At 36.7% G+C, this 22,356-nt stretch overlaps 1 pseudogene; it reads right to left on the bottom strand.

Annotated features, from left to right (window-relative positions):
* Positions 1-19,111: 19,111 nt before the first annotated feature.
* On the bottom strand, positions 19,112-21,332 carry LOC132804212 (photosystem I P700 chlorophyll a apoprotein A1-like; annotated as a pseudogene).
* Between the last annotated feature and the right edge of the window lie 1,024 nt (positions 21,333-22,356).

Genomic DNA, 22,356 nt, shown 5'->3' with positions numbered 1-22,356 from the left:
TTGTGTTTTACTTGATCATTATTTATTGGATTTCCTGAAACATTAGAAAACATTTTTCCTTTGGTAGAAAGAAAATGAACGTTCATTTGATCTTGATCTTTGTGAAGTGAAAGGGGGACGACACTGGATTGGCATGAACCTCCTGACAATATCCATAAATGACTTGTTTTTGGTAAGAGATGGACATTACTATATGTAAATTCAGTGCATAGTATACATTGGTACTCAAGTGCCCATGACGTGTATGTGTAGGATGAACAAAATTCTCATTGAATTTTATTTTTCCATTAGAAGGGGCTCGTACATGTTCTGCAGTACCCCCTATAAATACCCCACCAGTGTGAAAAGTTTTTAATGTTAGTTGAGTGCCCGGTTCCCCAATATATTGACCCATAGTAATACCTACAGCTTCTCCCAATTCGACCAGGTCACCATGAGTGGGGCTCCGACCATAACATAATCGGCAGATCCAAGAAGTGGTCTTACAAGTAAAGGGAGTTCGAATAGATATTGATTGTGTTTGAAAGGTTATGAATCGATTAACAAGTCCAATCCCAATATCTTGATTTCGGATGGCAATACATCTAGGGCCTATATATATATCGTCTGCTAATACATGACCAATCAATGTTTGGATAAAAATTCTTTTCGACATCATCCCATTGCGAGGACTCACATAAATACCTTGGGCGCTGCCACAATCTATTCTACATACAACAATGTGTTGAACTAGTCAATAAGTCTGTGTGTAAGATATCCAGCATCTGATGTTCGTACAGTAGTATCCAATGGGTTTGGGTCAATGATTAGAAAACTTCCTTTTCTCGATCTTGATTTGCATAGAAATTCAGGAACTATGGTCCTACTCGAACTAGAGAGACCTGAATTCCACTGGTATCATCGAATTACTTAGCTTGGATACCATATTATTGGGTATCCTATGAGCAGGCCAGGCAAAAACCTTGTATAGCTTGTTCGATTTCTCGATAAAGAGAAATATGACCAACAGTGGTTCGAACATATATACAAAGAATTTTATTTTTTTATGCTTCTTACTATTAGATAGGGCCCATAAATCTCATGATAGGTACCCAAAGGTTCATAGTGAACTTCAAGGGGAGCTCTGTTGAAGTAAGAATGCGTTGATCTAGTTGCCACCAGAGCCACAAAGGACTATCTAAATGGATTCCTTTCTACCGATAAGCTCCAATTGCATCATAGGAATTTCGAAAATGGGTTCTTTTTTCTTTCTTATACTTATTATCGTCCGTTCTTCCATTTTGATCATTTTTCTGTGATTCCATGGATTATACTTATTTGCACAAATATCTTGGCTATTCCCGCTCGTTAATACATAGAGCCCAATAAACATATCTTAAGTTGGTACGGAAATGGAATCTCCAATAGCTGGCGACAAGAGATTCATACGAGAAAACATAAGTAAATGAGCCTCCAAACATAAGGGTACATGAACAGCCATTTGATCCCCATCAAAGTCTACATTGAATCCCCTACAAACTAATGGATGTAAACAAATAGCATGTCCTTCGACTAAAATGGGTTGGAAGGCTTGTATACCTAAGCTATGTAGAGTAGGCACCCTATTCAACAATACGGGATGCCTTTGCATAACTTCCTGAAGTATTTCCCATACAATCGGCTCTTTTTCCAGAATTTTACTCATAGTAACTCCTATGTTTGAAGCCAACTATTGTCTAATTAAACCATGAATTACAAATGTTTGGAAAAGTTCTATTGCTATTTCGCGAGGCAATCCACATCGATGTAATCAAAGTGAAGGACCTATGACAATGACAGAATGCCCCAAATAATCAACACGTTTGCCAAGCAAAGTCTCACGAAATCTTCCTTCTTTGCCTTCAATTACATACGAAAATGACTTGTAAGCCTTATTACGACTGTCTCTCATTGGTTGTCTATGGATTCCATTATCAAGATGTGTATCCATGGCTTCTTGTACCAATTTCTCTTAACACATTACTAATTCCCCTGGCATAGATCTACTTGTGGTTAATAGATCGATATCAGTATTATTCTGATAGATAACTCTTCTATAGAGTTCATTAACATCCAAGCTCATTAGTTTACCCCCATCTATCTGAATAATATGTCTTAACTAGTGAGGAAGAACTGGTAATAGACATAAAACCATCCACTTAGGTTCTATATTGGTTCAAATAAAATTCTTAGCTAATTCCATGCGTCTAACCAAAAAATCCCTTCTTCTTCCCCTACTTTTTGATCTTCCCATTCATTACATGTGGGGCCTTCTTCCCCTAATTGTTTCCATTCTACCACCGAATAATCTATAACAATTTGCAAATCCAGATTAGCTAATTGTTCTCAGATAGCATTTGCTCCAGTAGAAATTTTTTGATTTTGAAATGTCTCGAAGCCTTAGGTAATAAAAAAAAGTGGGATGTTATATTTCCAGGACTGCATCTCATATTCGAATGAACCTCGTAATCATAAGAAAATGGATTTTTTAGTTATGGGCTTAGGAAAAGAAAATTTTGGATAGGATCCTATCGGATCTCCCCCTTCAAAATCGGACATAAAAGTTTCCTCTTATCTGGCTCAAGTAGTTACACCAAAAGAGATAAAGAAAAGAAAGGGGTTTTGTTTCCACTTTCAAATTCTATAAAATCGCAAAAAAATCTACTCCTTACTCAAGTTCCAAAAGAAGGTTAAGCAACATTTCGTTAATTCATTTTATTTATTTGTTTTAGTATATTTTTTGGATTGAATCCTTTATTTAATTATGGCTTAATAAAATAAATGAAATGTGCAATTCTTGAGTAGTCTACTTCCCTTCGAATGATGAATCGCCTTAATTTTAATTGAAGTAAAAGAGGGCCTTAGAATTCATAAGGTATTTACTTGTCTATGTATTGTTCCGTTCAACCTCTTCGGTCCCTACTTCACCTCGACGGTTATTTGATGATATCCTTAAAGCCTATATGCGATAGATAGACTCCTACAACCATGGCATATTTGCTTATTTTGCTTAGTGCGACAGAATTTCTTTCGTTTAGAAAGAAAGGAAATGGTAAATTCCATAAGAAGTCTTTTTTTCCACGAGGTACAAATTTCTATTTATTTCTCACTAAATCGACCATAGACCAGTTCCCTTTTTACTTGAGAGTATTGAACACACCCATAATTATGAGCTTCATGTTACTCCTACCAAGAGACATGTCAGATCCAAGGCATCCTAATTCGATTGAATGGGATGACAGTTTCTCATTCTAAATTTGTAAATTCATAATTTTGATCAAATCACACGTGGCAATATACTAGCCCTTTTAATTCTTTAAGAGGCTTATCTAAAAGATTCGCAATATAACTAGGAAGACGTTTCAAATACCACACATGGGTTACTAGGCATGCTAGTTTGATGTAGCCCATTAATATCTTCATATTCGAGAATCAACAAATTCAACTCCACATTGTTCATAACAGTTCGGTTCTTCTTTTTCATCTCCGATTCCTCGATAATTTCCACAAGCACAGATCCCATTTTTTATAGGCCCAAAAATTCTTTCACAAAATAATCCATCTTTTTTCGGTTTATTGGTTTTGTAATGAAAAGTGTAGGATTTTGTCACCTCTCCAATTATCTCTCCATTAGGTAGGATTTTTTTCGCCCAAGGACTTATTTGTTGAGGAGAAACTGATCTGATTTGAAGTTGTTGATGTTTATACCGATCGATCATAGAAGTAAAATTCTGATTCATTCTGATTAAGCATCCTTCCTATTAATCTATAAGTTTTTCTCAGATACAAGGAAATGATTCAATTATAGAGCCAAAGATCGTAACTCTCGAACGAGCAATCAAAAAGATTCTAAAGCATCCTTTGGTTTAGGTATTGTTCCTCCAATGATTATAGTACCAAGTACTTCTTGGTAAGCACTAATATGATAAGATTTATAAGTAAGCATCTCTTGTAAAATATGAGAAACACCAAAACCCTCTAGAGCCCAAACTTCCATTTCTCCTACCTGCTGCCCCCCCTGCTTGGCCCTTCCTCTAAGTGGTTGTTATGTAACAAATGCATAATGTCCATTCGCACCTCCATGCATTTTATCATCAACTTTATGAATTAATTTCAAGATATAAGGCTTTCCTATTATAACAGGTTGTTCAAAAGGATCTCCCATTCTTCCATCAAATATTATGCTTTTTCCCGGATACTTGGGTTCAAATACCCATGGATTAGTTGTTTGCTTATTGGGTTCATATAATTCAGAAAAGACTAGTTTTCCCAAAGCCTGTTGTTCATATATGTCATTAAAGATGCTATTTGATTATGTCTATCTAGCAGACTTCCTGCCAACTCGAGAGAGTGTTCAAATATCTGGCCTACATTCATGCGTGAGGGTACTCCTAATGGGTTCAAGACCATGTCAACGGGTCTTCCATCTTGCAAATAAAGCATAACTTGTCTAGGTAAAATTTTTGAAATGATACCCTTATTTCCAAGCCTTCTAGCTACTTTATCCCCTACTTTAATTTCACTGGTTTGTGAAATATATACACGAATCGGTTCTGGATTATAACTAGAACTCCTTTTTTTCTGGATCCATCTCACATCAATAACTCAACCTCTACTGCTGATGGGTAACTTTAGACAAGTTTCCTTTGAAGTGGATACTTGAATACCAAGGATGGCTCGTAATAATCTATCTTTCGGAGCATACGATGATTCTTTCACCAACTGGGGTGTTAATTTACGTACTAAAATATCACTCATCTCCACCTAAGACCTCAACATCACAATTCCTTTTTTGTATAAATTTCGGAATAAATGGGCTTCTAGATGTTGTATTTCATTAGTGATTCTGTCAAGACTGTGACTTGTTACATAAGTCTAAATTTCATATTTCCATATATGAATAGAAGTATAAATATCCTCATATACCAGACACTCATTAATGAGTACCACATCCTCAGAATTGTAACCTTCCTATGGCATATAAGCTACTAATACATTTTTTTGCCAAAGCGAGTTCACCGCCAACGGTAGCAGCACCATCCCCTAAAATTTGTCCATTTTTAATACATTTACCTCACATAACTTTCCCATGGTTTTTTATGCATACAAGTATTTTTGTTTGAACGTTGATATATCACTAATGGAATGCTTAAAGTATCCCCATTATTTGACAAAAGAATCTTGTCAATATTGGTATAAATGATCTTTCCCTTATGTTTGGCTATAGTGAGAATCCCAGAATCTAGAGCTACTTGGCATTCCAACCCAGGTCCAACAATGCACTTTTCGAACCAAGAAAGAGGAACTGCTTGACGTTGCATATCATAATTCATTAAAGCTTGATGTGCATCATTATGCTCGATAAAAGGAATGAAGGAAGCTCCTAGAAAAATATTGGAAGGGAAAAATACTTCCAAGATGAACCTCTTCCCATTCAATAGTCAGGAATTCTTGATAGTATAGAGCTGGAACAACCTATTCTTCCTGAATACCTCGATTCAGTGCCAAAGAATTCCCTACGGCTACCATATAGTATTCATCCATACTTTTTTTTATCCCTTAGATATTTCATAAAATGGGCTTTATAAAGACCCCCAATGACCACACCTCGCATGAATTGCTAAGTAGCCAATAAGTCCAACATTGATTCCTTCAAACATGTCAATAGGGCAAATGCGTCTATAGTGACTAGGATGGATATCTCGTATCTGAAAACTGACAGTTTGCCCTGTCGATCCTCTAGGGCCCAGATAACTCAATTTTCTACCATGAACTATTTGTGTCAATGGATTAGTTCGATCCAACTTAAGATAATGGGTGTAATTCGAAAAAAAAGATTCATAAGTAGTTGTTAATGGAGTTGAAGTTAGCAAAATTCTGAGGAGTCAGTATCAATTTGTGCCTAATTGCTCCACATATAGTTCCTCTAACCATATTTTCTAAACGAACCGAGGCCAATTCAAATTGATCTTGTAATAGATCCGCTACCAAATGAATACGTTTATTTTTTAAATGATTCATATCATCAAATGTACCCATTCCGAATTTCATTCCTATCAAATGATCCGCAGTGGCCAATATATCTCGCGATAACAAAAATTTCTTGTTTTGCGGTATATCAAGATTCAGTCTACGGTTCATATTATGTCAACCAATCCTTCCTAATTCACATATTTGTTCAAAGAATTTCTTCTGTAACTCCTTACATAAGGATTCAGAAAATACCGGATCTCTGCTTACACAAGCAAATTGTTCATAAAATTCCAAAATGGCATTTTCTTCTGACTTAATTTTTTTTTCTCCTTATCATTCAAGAAAGACAAGAAAATTTCAGGGTAACAAACATTCTCTAGAATTCATAGAGATAGGGGACATAATTCACATGGATATAGTAAGTCTCGCTTGGGCTGCTATAATGGTAGTCTTTACATTTTCCCTTTCACTTGCAGTATGGGGTAGAAGTGGACTCTAGAAGTACTGCTAATTGATTTTAGGAACCAAACTGTATCAATTTTTTTTATAGGTCTTCCTGCAAAGCCTTTTTTTATTTTAATTTCACTATTTAAATTAAAATTCCATTTTGAAATGGAAATAAAAAACATCTTCATTTCGAAACGGTGTTTGATTCTAGTGGAGTAATGGATTCTATGAATAATATATGAACTCTTTCAATCAAACAAATATTGTAATTATTCCCATGTTTGTATTTCGAAAGGAATATTAATGGTAGGGAATTGATTCCAACCGTATTCTTCATAACTTTTCTATTTCGATGACCCGACTCTTACCAAAGTTTTATATGGGCAATGGGAAAGAATGGAACCTTTTTTCTATTTTATCTTAATTTTTCTACTGTTCAAGAGAAAAGAAATCTGTTATTACATGGATACACATTTTTTATGGGAAACAACATAGTGGTTGTCCAATGAGATACTACATCTCCACATTATAAAATATGATCTTGGGCAAGTCACATATTGCACACTTACCGCTTGTTTTATTGATACGAACCTACGACGACCTGCTCCTTAACCCGTATTATATTAGTCCGGATCTTAATTAAGTTCAAGTTCTAATGGAATTGACCTCAACCCCTAACCAACTTATGGTTAGAAACCTTGGTATAATGTAGACACCACAATAGGGGATGGAAAACCTATTGATAAGTCAAGCTAAAACAACCAATTCTCTAATGGTGTTTTAGGTGTTCTTAAAGAACAAAGAGATAATTAATCTCACAAGTATTTTCTCAATCAAATCAAAGTTGTATTCTTATTGAAAAATAAGCCTTTAAATATGCTACAAAGCAACGAAATAAAACCCTAAAAACAAAGGAAAAACCAGCCATACAAAGTAGTTTCCTATGGTGGCCGAAATTCTCACTCTTTTCCTAATCTAATTTGGATTAATTAATTCCTTTACTTTGAATTAGGAATTAATTAATTTACAATGAAAATAATAAAATAATAACTTTCCTAAACTTATTGTTCCATAAAATAAATAAATAAAAACTAAAAACTAATGGTAATTTCCTAAAACAAAAAGTATAATCAAATTAGGAAACCATAATACTAGCTTTTTGACTAAGTTGACTTTGACCAATCTTTGACCAAATTGAGCTCCAAATCAGCTTCAATATGCTTTCTAGGATGCCAAATAAGCTGAATATGAAGTCCTACACGTTTCCCACGCTTGGAAGTTGAAGAAAAAGCAAAATACAGTAAAAACAGCACAAAATACACTAAAAACAGGCCAAATTTGAAGCTGTCCGTATAATCCCTTTTTGAATGCCTTGGAAGATGCCTTGACTTGATTCCATATCCTCTTAGACATATGTATTGAATCCATAAAGATTTGGAACCATTTCATGCTGCCCGTTGTCCATATTTGCACCAAAACTAGTACCCGGGACCGTATCGGCTTCCACCATTTGGATGCTTAGAATAGGCTTTGTATCTTCAAGTATGGACAAGCTCTATTGAGATTGATTACCCCCTGTATAAATACTCCCAGGTTGTCCTTAAAACTCTTAATTTGAGCTCTTGTGATTGGCCTAGTCTTCAACCGTGTCGGGTCAGCACCCCAGCAGGTTATTGGTTGAGCGGGCTCGGGCGGAATCACATCATTCCCCTCCTCTTGAAAAGGATTTGTCCTCAAATCAATATCATCACTTGCAGAAAAAAGAGTTAAATAAGCAACATTAAATTCAGTACTAACACTATACTCACCTATTAAATTAAGTTTGTAGGTATTCTCGTTAATCCGTTCCAAAACTTGAAAAAGTCCATCCATAGGCTGCATGAGCTTTGACTTTCTTTGTTTAGGAAACCTTTCCTTTCCTAACTGCAACCAAACTAATTCTCCTGGGTCAAACACTATTACAACAAAATCTAGAAATACATGCTCATTATGGTAAAAATTACACTTTTTAAAGTTAGCAAACAATATTTCCTAAATTTTCAAATTTCCACTAAGTAAAGCTCTCAGCAATGCAGATAAAGTTCTATACAACAAAAGCATTTTTAAATTAGCATCTTTATAATTCATAACCAGCAATGGTTTCTTACCCAAGATAGCTTTAAATAAAAATTCTGGTTTTTCCTCTCTTTTCTTTCTTTTCTTTTTCTTCCCTCAGTTTGGCTCTCATTGGCAGAAATTTCCAAATTTTTGGTGCTCTCAGGTTTGCTCTTTTTTTCACCCCTCTCTCGGCTTTTTCTTGGTTTTTCCACTCGATTTGGGTTTTAGAAAGCTTACCTTGATCAGCAACCTCAATCTCACCTTCTTGAAAGGATGGTGAAGCCGTTGGTGCCATACTTGTTTTCTCCTTGAGTTTTTCGGCCTCCCTCCTTTGTTGCATTTGTAGTTGATCTTTGTAGACCTCCTTGGGAATCAATGGCTCCAGTTTGATTTTCTTCCCTTTAAACCTGAAAAAAACACTATTTTCTCGACCAAAATGAGTAGCATCTTTGTCAAATTGCCATGGTCTACCTAGTAAAATATGTCTGGCATGCATTGGCACAACATCACACAAAACAACATCCACATATTTATCTATGTTAAATTCTACCTTGGCTTGTTTATTCACTTTTACTTCACCACTATCATTAAGCCATTGTAATCTATAAGGTTCTGGATATTTAATAGAGGTTAAACCTAATTTATCAACTACAAGATTACTAATTACATTTGTACAACTTCCACTATCAATAATCATACTACAAATTTTACCTTGAATCTCACATCGGGTGTGGAAGATGTTCTCTCTTTGAATTTCATCCTCATCTTTGTATGCAGCAAGTACTCTCCTAGAAACCAAGTTTAATTCAGCCGTGGATGCTTGCAAGGCTTCGGGTTCATCCTCCAAGTCCTCCTCCTCTTGCTTGGCTTCATCCTCACTTTCTTCACTTTCCAATTCTAGCTTGCCATTACCTTTCAACACGATAATCCTCCTATTTGGGCATTGGCTAGTGATGTGTCCTCGTCCCTGGCACTTAAGCTCATGAGTTGTCCAATGAGATACTACATCTCCACATTATAAAATATGATCTTGGGCAAGTCACATATTGCACACTTACCGCTTGTTTTATTGATACGAACCTAGTACGACCTGCTCCTAAACCCGTATTATATTAGCCCGGATCTTAGTTAAGTTCAAGTTCTAATGGAATTGACCTCAACTCCTAACCAACCTATGGTTAGAAACCTTGGTATAATGTAGACGCCACAATAGGGGATGGAAAACCTATTGATAAGTCAAGCTAAAACAACCAATTCTCTAATGGTGTTTTAGGTGTTCTCAAAGAACAAAGAGATAATTCATCTAATTAGAAAATTGCCTAATTTCACATCCTTTCCTAATCTAGTTTGGATTAGTTAATTCCTTTATTTTGAAGTAGGAATTAATTAATTTACAATGAAAATAATAAAATAATAACTTTCATAAACTTATTTGTCCAGCAAATAAATAAATAAAAACCCAAAAAAAAAAAGTCAAATGCAAATTAAAAAACGAGTTGACTAGTTTGACAACTAAGCTGACTTATGTCTGATGTTCGAGCTAACTTATGTCTGCCTGATGTCCGAGCTAACTTATGTCTGTCCGAGCTAACCGATGTCTGTCAGAGCTAACTGATGTCTGTCCGAGCTAACTTATGTATGCCTGATGTACGAACTAAGTTATGTCTGATGTCCAAAGTTCGAGGTCAGATGTCCAAGGCATGGGTGTCCGATATACAATGTCCGATGTATGGGTGTCCGATGTAAAATGTCCGATGTATCAGCCTCCACCACTTGGATGCTTAAAACAGGTCTTTTATCTTCATGTATGGACAAGCCCTTTTGAGAATGAATTACTTTTTGGATAAAGGTAGCAAGGTTGTCCTTAAACCTCTTAGCTTGAGCCTTAGTGGTCGGTCCAGCCTTCATCCGTATCGGATCAGTACCCTAGTGAGCTGTTGGTTGTGCGAGCTCGGGCGGATTCGCATCAAAACATGCATAAACCATTTCATGAAGTATGTGTTCGGATAGATCGAAGTCTCGATAGTTAGCTCTCGGTCTTTCGTTCAAAAAACAACGTTGATGAAGGCATGTAGGTGCACTATTGCAGGGTGGGGATTGTAGCTTTCCATGAATTTCCCATTTTTAACTCAACGATGGAACTTTGCTTATTTCTTTTTTTGAGGATCGACGAATCAAATGATATTTTTGTTCCAATTTTTGCCTCTTCTTCTCCCTCTGAATCAAACTTTTTCTTGCCATAATTGTTCAACTCCTATTAGTTTAGTTTCAATGATACAAGTCGGATCCTAGACGTAGAAATATAAGAAGGCAATCCCCTTTTTCCACCGAAAGAAATGATATTATCGAGGATAATGCAACATATAAAAAAAGGAATTAACCAAATTTGCTTGATGCAGAGGCAGTCAGGCTAGCCACATAAGTGAATATATAACCTACAGAAAAGTGGGCTAACCTGACCAATCTTGCTTGCACAATGGAAGAGCCACCGATTTATCTTTCCATCGAATCAAATTAGCCTAAGGTGTTCATTCATGATCCCATGCTAAAGTTTCAATCTATTCCTACCAATATCCATTCAAGGAAATTAAGAACATAAACCCAGTAACCCAACCAATATGTCCAAATAAAAACATCCACGCCCAAACCGATAAACTATTCATACCAAAAGGGTTATATCCATTGATAAGTTGTGAAGAGTTTAACCATAAATAATCTCTTAACCATCCCATCAAATAAGTGGAAGACTCATTAAATTGTGAAACATACCCTGCCATAATGTGATGTGGTTCCAATGCCAATAAAAAGTCACCCATCCAATGATATTTAACATCTAGAAAACCACCAAATAAAATGCATCCAAAGCTGAAATATCACAAGTACCACCTCGTCCCGGACATTCGCAAGGAAAACTATAACCAAAATCCTTTTTATCTGGCATTAACTTGGAACCACGTGCATCTAAAGCCCTTTTTACTAAGATCAGTGTAGTTGTATGTAAACCTAAAGCAATAGCATGATGAACCAATAAGTCTCCGGGACCTATTATTAGGAATAGTGAATTACTATTCTCATTAACAGCATTTAACAAACTAGACAACCATATCCTTCGACCTACATTCAACGTGGGACCATTCGTTAAAGATAAAAGTACATCGAACCCATATGAAGTTTTACAATGAGCCGATTGCATCCATTGGGCAAATACAAGTTCGATCAAGATTTGTTTCTCTGGATTACCAAAAGCAAGCATGACATCATTATGAACATAAAGTCATAAAGTATGCAACCCCATGAAAGCCTTTGGCCCAACTTGAATGGGATATAATGGCTCGGAGGACATCCATCCATGTCTCAGAGGACATCCATACCTCGGAGGGCAACAATACCTCGGAGGGCATCCATGCGTCGGAGGACATCCACACCTCAAGGAGCATTTTACCTCGGACAACATCAGCCCATCCATGTCTCGGAGGACATCCATACCTCAGAGGGCAACAATACCTCGGAGGGCATCCATGTGTCGGAGGACATCCACACCTCGGGGAGAATTTTACCTCGAACAACATCAGCCCATCCATGTGTCAGACAACACTGGTGTCATCCATGTCTCGGACAAAACCAGTTCCTTTGGTCATCAATAGCACATTCATACCTCGGACAACATTCCACCTCGGCTATCAACAATCTCGGACATCTGATCTCAACCTTCGGGCATCGGATGTAACTGAGCTAGGACAGATATCAGTTAGCTCGGCCAGACATAACTTAGCTCAGACAGACATAACTTAGCTCGGAGCGACATCAGTTAGCTCGGATAGGCCATAAGTTAGCTCGGTTGAAGACATAATTCAGCCTAGATGTCAAAGTCAACTCGTTACCTAATTTGCGATTAACTTTATTTCTTTTTGGGTTTTTATTTATTTATTTTCTAGACAAATAACTTTAGGAAGGGTTTTATTTTATTGTAAATTAATTAATTCCTAATTTAATATAAAGGAATTAATTAATCGAACTTAGATTAGGAAAGGAAGTATAGTTGCGGCCAACTAGGTTTCTTTATGTGTGTGGCCGGTTTTTCCTAGGGTTTTTAGGGTTTATTTTGTTTCTTTCAAAGCCTAATTAAAGGCTTATTTTTCAGTATGAATACAACTTTGATTTGATTAAGAAAGTAGTTGTGAGATTAATTATCTCTTTGTTCTTTGAGAACACCTAAAACACCATTAGAGAATTGGTTGTTTTAGCTTGACTTATCAATAGGTTTTCCATCCCCTATTGTGGCGTCTACATTATACCAAGGTTTCTAACCACTTTTGTTGGTTAGGGGTTGAGGTCCATTCCATTAGAACTTAAACTTAATTGAGATCCGGGCTAATATAATACGGGTTTAGGAGCAGGTCATCCTAGGTTCGTATCATTTGGTATCAGAGCTAAATTTTGTTCAGGTTTGATCTATCTTTATTTGCTTTATTTGTTTTTGTTTTATTCTGCAATTTTAGCATTAGGTTAAGGTTGCTTCTATCACCATACATGTTCTGCATCTTAGAAAAGAAAAAAAAATTCATTCCTAGTTGAATTAGGTTTCCTAGTTTTATCGTAATTTTTGTTTCTTAGTTTGTTGGTTGTTTTTCATCATTGTTCTTGTTAATTTTGGTTTTTTTTTATTTTTCTTTGCTTTTTTAGTCTTAAAGCATTCATATATTCAAAAAAAAAAAAAGAAAAAGAAAAAAAAAAGAGTTTGCGGCAACATTTAAAAAAAAAGAAAACTGTACATTTGTGATTATTTGGAGGTCACGGGTTTGGTGTTTGTTTTGGAGTTGGAATTGCAATTCTGGTAATTATTCTTGCTACTGCAGTTGTTTATGCTCTATGAGTGAAAAAAAAAAAAAGAACCAACAGTTGTTTATGCAGTTGTTTATGCTCTACTGTAGTTGTTGGAGTTTGATTTGTTTGCTGGAAATTTGGTGGAGCTGCTGTGTTGATTATTTATTCCATATTTGGAGTTTCTTGAGGGTTATTTTTACTGCTGGATAATTGAGTTTGAGTGCTAAATTATTTGGATTAAAATTAGTTAAAGGAATTGATACAAAACTTGAATTACAAGAACAACAACCAACACTTCTCTATATTTTTGTTCAATTTGATTCTTGTTCGTATTTGAATTTCTTTTCCTGGAATTTTATTCTTGAACTCATAATCTACTACCATCTGGTGCAGTTTTCAAAAATTCCAATGTTTTCCCATTATTTTATGTGTTTTCTTGTCTAGAAAGCCGAAAAAAATTAGGATTTACTGGATTCTTTAGGTATTGCCTACCTTTTTGCTTCTGTTTTGTTGATAAGTTTAATTAAAACATACTAGTGATCTAATTGCTGTTTGTGGGTGTTTTAATTAGAACTTTGAGATAATTCATTGAGTGGAAAAAGGCAAGAGTGTGTGAGCTTAAAAGAGGATAAAAAGCCGAAACAAGTGTGAGGAGAGGAGAGCCTCATTTGAGTGAAACACGTAAGGGAGTGAAATTGTAAGGTCCTATTTTATTTCTATTGCATTATTATACTAACATGACAGAATCAAGAATGAGGAGAGGAGAGCCACCTTTGAGGATCAACGAGGAGGAGTCCGTAGCATTCCATGGCGATGCTCGAGCTACCGGGAGTGGAGACCAAGTGGACATGAGAGCTGTTTTGGAGTCAATACAGCGGGTTAGTGCCTCAAGTTGAGCATATGAATCAAAGAATGGGAAGGCTAGAAGCCTCATAAGGAATGCCGAACACAAGAAATAGGCAAGAATTCCATGGAGGACGAGGCTGAGGACGAGGAGGTCGTGAAAGGAATTTGATGAGGAGCCATTTGGTAGAGACTTTGAGGAAGGTATGGACGAAACTTTTGCTGTCCAAGATAGAGCTAGCCGTGGAAGATATAGGAGGGAAGATACAGATGATGATTTGGGAAATATCAAGGTTAACATCCCACCTTTTATGGGTAAAAGTGATCCCAAAGCTTATTTGGAGTGGGAAGAAAAAATGGAGATGATTTTGGACTGCCACAACTATTCGGAAGGTAAGAAGGTGAAGTTGGCAGCAATGGAGTTTGGCCATTATGCACTCCAATGGTGGAAAAATGAGCAAAGCACCCAAAGGAGAGTTGGTGATGACTTGATTACAACATGGCGACAAATGAAAGGAGCCATGAGAAAGCAGTTTGTTCCATCCCATTACCATAGATTGCTGCATCAAAGGCTTCAATCTTTGTCTCAAGGAAGCAGGTCTGTGGAGGATTATTACAAAGAGATGGAGATGTTAATGATGATGCTGAATATGAATGAGGATAGGGAGGCAACAATGGCAAGGTTTTTGGGTGGATTGAATCGTGATATAGCCAACCAAGTGGAACTTCAACAATATGTCGAATTGGAGGAGATGCTTCATGTGGCCATAAAAATAGAAAACCAATTCAAGAGGAGGGGTACATACTCACGGTTTGGAAGGGTTTCATACAGGGAGTGGACAAATTCAACTAGTTGGAAGAACAATCCAATGTTCGAGCCAAAGATAAAACCGAATCAAGATGAAGGAAGTGTTACTCGGCCAAAGAAAGATAATCAAGCCGACCTTGTTCAAGCACACAAATCTGACGGTAAATATGATCCTAAGCCTCCAAGGGCTAGAGATATTGCTTGCTTTAAGTGCCAGGGTCGAGGACATACTACCAACCAATGCCCAACTCAAAGAATCATGGTGTTGAAGGATAATAGCGAGTTGGAATCCGATAGTGATGAAGCTAAAATTAAGGACGAGCATGAAAAAGAAGAACTTAAAGAAGAAGCCGAGACACTACAAGCATTCAATGCTGAATTAAACTTGCCTTCTAGGAGATTACTTGTTGCATACAAAGATGAGGATGAAATTCAAAGAGAGAACATCTTCCACACCAAATGTGAAATTCAAGGTAAGATTTGTAGTATGATTATTGATAGTGGAAGTTGTACAAATGTAATTAGTAACATTGTAGTTGATAAATTAGGCTTAATAACTATTAAACATCCAGAACCTTATAGATTACAATGGCTTAATGATAGTGGTGAAATAAAAGTGAATAAACAATCCAAAGTAAAATTTAATATAGGTAGATATGAGGATGTAGTTTTATGTGATACTGTACCCATGATTGCTGAACATATACTATTCGGTAGACCATGGCAATTTGATAAAGATGCTACTCATTTTGGTCAAGAAAATAGTATTGTTTTCAGGTTTAAAGGGAAGAAGGTCAAGCTGGAACCATTATCTCCTAAAGAGGTTTACAAAGACCAATTACAAATGCAACAAAGGAGAGAAGCCGAAAAGCTCAAGGAAAAAGCAATTATGGCACCAATGGCTTCACCATCCTTTCAAGAATGTGAGATTGAGGTTGTTGATCAGGGTAAGCTTTCTAAAACCCAAATTGAGTCTAAGAACCAAGAAAAAGCTGAGAGAGGGGTGAGAAAAGAGAGCAAACCCGAGAGCACCAAAAATCTGGAAATTTTCGCCAATGAGAGCCAAACCGATGGAAGAAAAATAAAAGAAAGAATAGAGAGGAAAAACCAGAATTTTTATTTGAGTTTTGATGATATTGACAAGGCTATTGAATGTACAAAACCCTTGCTGGTTATGATTTATAAAGAAAATTATTTTAATGATCAAACTAACTTTGAAGAACTTGAATTGCCAAGTTCAATGATTTCTCTTTTGAAGGAATTTGGAGATGTCTTCCCAAATGAAAGTTCAAGCGGACTACCATCTAGTCAAGAGGGGAAAGGTGAACTTGCTATCCAAGGTAAGTCTTCTAATACTCAGGTTGTGTGGAAAGATTTTAATAAAACCAAGAGTGAGAAATTTGGTGCAAAAGCCGAGAGTGAGGAAGGTGAGATGGCCATGAGTGAGAAAGGAAAAGGAAGACAATAAAGGAAAAATATAAATTTTTATCCTAGCTTTGGTGATGTTAATAAAGTGATTATGAATAAGCAATCATTGCTGACCATGAATTTCAAAGATATTTATTTAAAGTCTTTATTGCTTAGAACTTTATCTGCATTGTTGAGAGCTTTACTTAGTGGCAATTTGAAAATTTGGAAAAGATTATTTGCTAACTTTAAAGAAAGTAATTTTTGCTATAATGAATTTTTAGTTTTTGTTGTGATAGTGTTTGATCCAGGAGATTTGCACCTAAGAAAGGAAAGGTTTCCCGAGCAAGGGAAGTCCAAGCTTATGCTGCGTCGAGATGGAAGTTTGATTTGGTTTGATTTGCCGGGTGAGTATAATGTTCGTACTACATTTAATGTTGCTGACTTATCTTTTTTTTCTGCAGGTGATGATCTTGATTTGATGACAAATCCTTTTCAAGAGGAGAAGAATGATGAGATTCTGCCCGTGCCCACACATCCATCCATGTCTCGAAGAACATCCATACCTCGGAGGGCATCCATGCGTCGGAGGACATCCACACCTCGTGGAGCATTTTACCTCGGACAACATCAGCCCATCCATGTCTCGAAGGACATCCATACCTCAGAAGGCAACAATACCTCAGAGGGAATCCATGCGTCGGAGGACATCCACACCTCAGGGAGCATTTTACCTCGGACAACATCAGCCCATCCATGTCTCGGACAACACTGGTGTCATCCATATCTTGGACAAAACTAGTTCCTTTGGACATCAATAGCACATTCATACCTCGAACAACATTCCACCTCGGCTATCAACTATCTCAGGCATCTGATCTCGGACTTTGGGCATCGGATGTAACTTAGCTTGGACAGATATCAGTTAGCTCGTCCAGACACAACTTAGCTCGGACAGACATCATTTAGCTCGGCCAGACACAAGTTAGCTCGGAGCGACATCAGTTAGCTCGGATAGGCCCTAAGTTAGCTCGGACATCAGGCAGACATAACTTAGCTCGGTTGAAGACATAATTCAGCCTAGATGTCAAAGTCAACTCGTTACCTAATTTGCGATTGACTTTATTTCTTTTTGGGTTTTTTCTTATTTATTTTCTAGACAAATAACTTTAGGAAGGGTTTTATTTTATTGTAAATTAATTAATTCCTAATTTAATATAAAGGAATTAATTAATCAAACTTAGATTAGGAAAGGAAGTATAGTTGCGGCCAACTAGGTTTCTTTACGTGTGTGGTCGGTTTTTCCTAGGGTTTTTAGGGTCTATTTTGTTTCTTTCAAAGCCTATTTAAAGGCTTATTTTTCAATATGAATACAACTTTGATTTGATTAAGAAAATAGTTGTGAGATTAATTATCTCTTTGTTCTTTGAGAACACCTAAAACACCATTAGAGAATTGGTTGTTTTAGCTTGACTTATCAATAGGTTTTCCATCCCCTATTGTGGCGTCTACATTATACCAAGGTTTCTAACCATAGGTTGGTTAGGGGTTGAGTTCCATTCCAATAGAACTTGAAATTAATTGAGATCTGGGCTAATATAATACGGGTTTAAGAGCAGGTCGTCCTAGGTTCGTATCAAAAGTCTTGTGCTATGAACGCATAAGGGGGTAACGAGTACATGTGTTGACTGACCAACGAAGTAATAACCCCTACAAAGGCTAGAGCAAAGCCTAATTGAAATGAACCAGATTATTTATTGTGTCATAAAGACCCTTATGTCCATGCCCCAGAGGAATATGTGCTTCGAAAAGATTTTTTACATTGTGCCCAATCCCGATATTTGTTCTATACGTATGATTAGCAATAAGAAATATAAATGCAATAGCTAAATGATGATGACCAATATCAGTCAAACCATAAAGTTTGCGTTTGTGAATGGAATCCTCCGAGAAGTGTTAGAATGGTAGCTCCAAGCCCTTGGGAGGTACCAAATAAATGACTACTTGAATCGGGGTTTTTAGCATAAAGATTCCACTGACTGGTAAAAAGTGGGCCTAATCCTTAGGGGTGCAACAATACATCTAAGAAATTATTCCAGCGAACATATTTCCCCCTGGCTCATGGAATAGTGACATGAACTAATTGTCCTATCCAAGCCAAGGAAATTACTCTGAATAGTCCTGATAAATGATGATTGAGGCACGATTCGGCATTTTTGAACCACGAAATGCTCGATTTCCATTTCGGTTGTAGGTGTAACCAACCAACTATTAAAGATATGGAAGAAAGAAATGATAGAAAAAGAGTTCCATTATAAAGATCTCCATTAGTACATAAACCGATTGTATGCCACCAATAATAAACACCATAATAAGCGATATTCACTAGGCCAAGAGCACCCCCCAGTAAAAGCTTCCACAGCTTGTTGACCAAAATGAGGATCCCAAATTGCATGAGCAATAGGTCTTACCCGTAAAGGGTCCTCTACCCATGCCTCAAAATTTCCTTTCCAAGCCACATGAAACAAATTTCCAAAAGTCAACAGAAAAATTATTGCTAATTGCTCGAAATGGGAAGCAAAAATATTCTAATAAAGACACTCCTTAGTAATATCATCATGAGTTTCAAAGTCATGTGCAGTAGTAATACTAAACCAAATACAATGTGTAAAGGGGTCCTGAGATAAGCCTTGGCTAAACCTTGGAATTAATTCTTGCTAAGAAGAACGCCCATGTTGTGGTAATTCCACCTAGAAGGTAATGGGTTACTCCTACAGCAAGTCCTTGGACAATGCTTAAGGCTCCAAGCTGAGTAGCAGGAGCTACTTTTAATTTATTATCAGCCCAAATGATGGATTCAATAAGTTCTTTCCAATAACCATGCCCGCTGAACATAAACATTAGACTAAAAGTCCATGCAAAATGAGCATATAGGAAAAAAAGGCCATATACAGATAATGAAGAGCCATAGGACTGAATTACCTGGGATGCCTGTGCCCATAAGAAATCGCAGAGCCACCCATTAATCTTAATGGAACTTTGCGCAAAGTTGCCTCCCGTGATATGAATTACCATTCCTTAATCACTTATACTACCATAACATCTGACTGTATTTTCCAACTGAAATGGAATATTACTATAGAAATTGAATTATACATCCAGAATAGCTAGAAGAAGACATGATCCCAAGTGGATACTTGACATGTCCCCCCCTTTCAGGCCCATCACATGGGAAACGAAAACCAAGATTTGCTTTATGTAGTATCAAACATGAACTATAAGCAAATAGAACACCTTTCAGAAGTATCAATACCGTCATATGAATCGTAAATGTGTGAATGTGATGTACCAAAAAATTGGCAGTTCCTAATGGAATAGGTAACCAAGCAACCTTGCCACCCATGACCACTAAATCACCACCCTCCCACGTTTAACTGGTACTTGTTGTTGAACAAGGGGCCGTTGCACTAGGTGCTAAAGCATGGGTGTGTTGTATCCATTGAGCAAAGATGGGGTGTAATTGTACAGTAGTTTCTGAAAACATATCTTGGGGACACCCTAAAGCACTCATAGTATCACTATGAATATACAAACCAAAACTGTGAAATCCTAAAAATATACATGCCCATTTGAGATGTGATATGATTGCATCGTGATGTCTAAGGGCCCGATCTAATAGATCATTGTATCGAGTAGTTGGATCATAGTCTCTTACCGTAAAAAATGGTTGCATACGCAGCACCACCAACTATGAGAAATCCACCAATCCACAGGTGATGTGTGAACAATGAAAGTTGTGTACCATAGTCAATAGTTATATATGGATGAGGGGGCATCGAATACATATGGTGAGATAGCTAGGTTAATAGATAATTGAGAATGCCATGACATTGTTAGGATCTCATATAGACCTTTATGACCCTAGCCAGTAAATGGGCCTTTATGAGGCTCTAAAATATCTTTTGTGCCATGACGAATGCCCCAGTTGGTCCCATACATGTGACCTGCTATTATGAAAAGAATTGCAATAGCTAAATGATGGTGTGCTATATCAGTCAGCCATAGATCCCTGGTTACTGGATCTAATCCTTTACGAAAGGTAAGAAATTCCGCATATTTTAACCGATTCAATGTGAGAAAAAAGGTTGCTCCCTCAGCAAAACTGGGATAAAGTTTAGCCAAAAGATCTCGATTCAAGATAAATTCATGAGGAAGTGGAATCTCTTTAGGATCTACTCCAGCATTTAGAAATTGATTAATCAACAAAGATACATGTACTTGATGCCCTGCCGAAGAAATAGATGCAAGTCCTATTAACCCTGCTAAATGATGATTTAACATACATTCTACATCTTGGAACCAAGCCAATTTTGGAGCAATTTTGTGATAATGGAACCAACCAGTAAAAAGCATTAAGCTCACAAAAACCAATGCACCAATTGCAGTAAAATAGAGCTATAATTCACTAGTTATTCTAGATGCTCGCCAAAGCTGAAAAAACCAGAGGTTATTTATATTTCTCGGAAACCACCGCCTACATCACCATTCAATATTTCTTGACCCACTATTGGCCAAACCACTTGGGCATTAGGCCCAATATGAGTAGGATCGCTTAGCCATGCTTCATAATTGGAAAAACGAGCACCGTGGAAATACATACCACTCAGCCAAAGGAAAATGATGGAGAGTTGGCCGAAATGGGCACTAAATACTTTTCGAGAGATCTCCTCCAAATCATTGGTATGGCTATCGAAATCATGAGCACCAGCATGTAGGTTCCAGATCCAAGTGGTAGTATCCGGTCCTTTAGCTATTATTCTTGAGAAATGACCTGGTCTGGCCCATTCGAAATAAGTTTTTATGGGATCCCTATCTATCAAATTTTAACTTCTGGTTCCGGCGAACGAATAATCATTAAGTCCTCCTCTTTTTGGACAACACATACAAAAAGACCCGCCAATAGTTAAGTAATTAGTGAACCTATGAGAGATGTTTAGACTTAGTTTTTTATCTTCTATCTCCCATCTATCTATTTTCTTTAGTTATTCACTAGAGCAATTATGATCTGGAAGTCGATTCGGGGCAAGTGTTCGAATCTATTATGACATAGTCAGGGGGCGCTTAACGGACCTTCTTAATCTTATAAAATGTTTTTAGGGCACTTTGAATTGACGTAATTCTTTTTTGTGCAACCTAATGTATTCATATTTTAATTAGAAGTTCTTAAATGAAGACACTTTATGTCTTACATAGAATATATTACTATTACTCTATTCCAAACCGTGTGAATAGTCATTAGTCATTAGTAAGAGATATACCAGTATGTCTATTTACTCATTCGAGGGTCTCTTTTACTTTTATTAGTTATTATTAATAACAGCAGAAAAGAAATATATTTTCTAACTTATCTGTATATCGTTTATCCCTATGAAATAGCAGACGAAATAGAACGATCTTAGAAAGAGAAGGGATATAATGAAATCTTTTGATTGGTTCTTCCCAGAGAAATGATCCATTTTATTTGATTGATAGAGACAACAAACAATTCATAAACAATTCATTATAACAAATAAGAAAAATATAAAATAAAAAAAAAGTTAGAATAAAATAGTGTTCTTGTTCGAAATGCCTTGTGATCTTCAACCAATTTTACACTTCAATATAATTCCCAGGAGTAAGGGCTATAGCCTGTTTCCAATACTCGGAAGCTTGGTCGAACCAAGCGTCCACAATTTCAGAATCTTCAGTTGAATGGCCTGATCTCCCCGGTTGGAATAGGTGAGTAAATTCCTTCCTTTAGAACCGTACTTGAGAGTTTCCGACCTCATATGGCTCAGCAGTCAAATTCTTTTAGTATCTCATTTTTTTAATCTACCATATATAATTGAATAAGATTTCTTATGGATCTATCCCATTTTTTTCTATCGAGTTAACCACAA

The sequence above is a fragment of the Ziziphus jujuba genome, chromosome 6 (assembly GCF_031755915.1).
Source record: "Ziziphus jujuba cultivar Dongzao chromosome 6, ASM3175591v1".
Lineage (NCBI taxonomy): Eukaryota > Viridiplantae > Streptophyta > Magnoliopsida > Rosales > Rhamnaceae > Ziziphus > Ziziphus jujuba.
This window is presented reverse-complemented; position numbering and strand designations above follow the sequence as displayed.